Source organism: Tupaia chinensis, unplaced genomic scaffold (genome assembly GCF_000334495.1).
Source record: "Tupaia chinensis unplaced genomic scaffold, TupChi_1.0 Scaffold000359_1, whole genome shotgun sequence".
Taxonomy (NCBI): Eukaryota; Metazoa; Chordata; class Mammalia; order Scandentia; family Tupaiidae; genus Tupaia; species Tupaia belangeri.
The window spans coordinates 3,211,704-3,213,924 of NW_006159855.1; the positions used below are offsets into that span (position 1 = coordinate 3,211,704).

At 50.2% G+C, this 2,221-nt stretch overlaps 1 protein-coding gene across 3 annotated transcripts in view; it reads right to left on the bottom strand.

Moving 5' to 3' along the window:
- HOMER2 (homer scaffold protein 2) overlaps positions 1–2,221 on the bottom strand; it is a 125,492-nt gene that overhangs the window by 88,419 nt on the left and 34,852 nt on the right. The window lies entirely within an intron of this gene.

The window sequence follows — 2,221 nt, forward strand, 5'->3', positions numbered from 1 at the left end:
GGCGGCCAGCCAAGAAGTGGGGGGCACGGCAGTGTGCGACGTCCCGAGGCACCACCGCGCAGCCGCCGCTTTCTACTGGGCAGCCCCCTTCTCTTCTTTGCTGACCTGGCATTTGTGCGCCCCTGCCCCAGGTTGTCCCGGGCGTGTCGCAGTGCCTCTAGCATCCCGCCTGTTGAACTAAAAGTCCCACGCGCCAGCTGGCTGAGATGGGACTTCCGAGCTTCCTTTAGTTTGCATATGAGGGAACCTTGCTCAGAGAGGGAAAGTGAGTTGCCCAAGGTCACATTCAGATGAGAGGCTGAGTCTCCAGAATCTTAGATGGGTAGCCGTTGCTCATCCTGAAAGCTCACCTATATCTTCCCGCACCCTGAAATTCCAGAAACCAACGTGGTGGGGTGGGTCTTACACCCTGCAGCAGGTGCTTTGGGCTCTTCAGGATAAAAATGGGATGAGGGCTCATTGCTATTAAGGAAGCCTCATCAATAACTTTCTTCTCAGAGCAGGGGAAATTAGGATGGCAAAAAGCAGAATTTAAGAAGAGAAATCACGGGACCAGCAGTTAGCGTAATGGCTATGTTGCTGGACTCCCATGTCGCTGGACTCCCATGTAGGCGACCGCAGTTCGAGTTCTGGACCCTGGGGCTTAAACTCATGCCGGGCTAGTATTGAGCGTCGGCTATAGCAAAAACAACAAAAAAAGAACAGTCACCTAACTTCCTTTTCACACATTGGGTCCTGATTCTCTACCAAAGCCTGGCAGTGGGACTAACCTAACCTTCACCCCTCTCTGTGCTTTCCACAGGATCATCTTCTGCAGAGAACACACTGCGCACATGAGCCTGACATCTCAGGACAGTAAAAAACAAAAAGTCAAGGGAGGGCCAGTTGGTGGCATGGTGGTTAGGGTAGCTGGATCCCACATGCCCAGCCCTACAGTTCAAGGTCCCAACCAGCAGCTTGAGAAACACACTGGGTGCATGTGCATGGATGCCCCAAATCCCGACAGGATGGAGATACAGAGAAGGAAGAATTGCAGGTGAACATTCCCCATGGAGGATGTCTTCTCCTGCTCTTCCACAAGCATGCATATATACACACACACACACACACTCACTCTCTCTCTCTCTCTCTCTCATTCTGGGAAATTAAAAGAAAAAAGATGGTGCAGGCAGATGAAGCACAGCCACCACTACCCCAACCCAGTCCTCATATCTCTTGGGGCCACCAACTGGTCCTCCATGATCTACTCATAGGGGCAACAGTCCCCCTTCTAATCTGTGCTTCTCACAGTGGTGAGCAATTTCTTAAATACAAATCTGATCTGTCACTCTTCTGTTTAAAATACTTCAGTGGATTTCTTCCCGCTATCCTTGGCATGAAGACTGAGGTAACAAGCATGCCTGCAAGGCCCTGCTGGTTGGCCGCCAATGCACTCTCCAGCCTTTTCTCCTCCCACTCTTCCCCCACATGTCTGCCCTCCAGCCAGGTGGCCATCCTTTCAGGCTGGGGCCTTTGCACATGCTATTCTTTCAGTCTGGGGAGATTCTCTCCCCCTCTCATCTCTGCCATCCCCCCAACTCCTTTGCCTAGTTGTTAATTCCTATTCATTCTTTAGCTCTCCACCAAACCTTTGTTTCCTGTGGAACCTTTACCTAATGAATTGGATGAGACACCAACTCCTGTGTTTTCTCTTCACTGCCCTTGTATTTCCTATTTGTGAATAAACTGGTTTAATATCTGTCCTCCCAGCATATCTGCAAACTCTCATGAAACCATGTCTTTTTGCTCATCAATCCATAAATATTTGTTGAATGAGTAAATGAATAGGCGAGGCCATGGCCACACAATACTGCCCATCACCTGTAAGCACAAGTGAGTCTGTTTAGAGCCAGGCCTGGTAAGTGCTTGGTCCTAGAAGAGGCTTGTTTATCATGAGCTGAATTCCAAAGACCAGAGATGAGCCAGGGTACTTGAGGGAAAGGTGTTTCTAGCACAGTTAAAGACAGAAGTCAGCAGAAGGGAAATAAATAGGAGCGGTCTCAGCTGGAGTAAGGGTGCCAAAAGACAGTCTTGGTATGGAGGGGCTGAGCAATGCCCCGAGCCCTAAATGGGAATTTCCTTTCTCTCCGCTGATGGGAAGGGTGCACCCACATTACCTTGGCAAGATGCAACGGCTAAACAGGTGGGGTGGTGAATCACTCTGGCTGCTTCACAGTCAGCA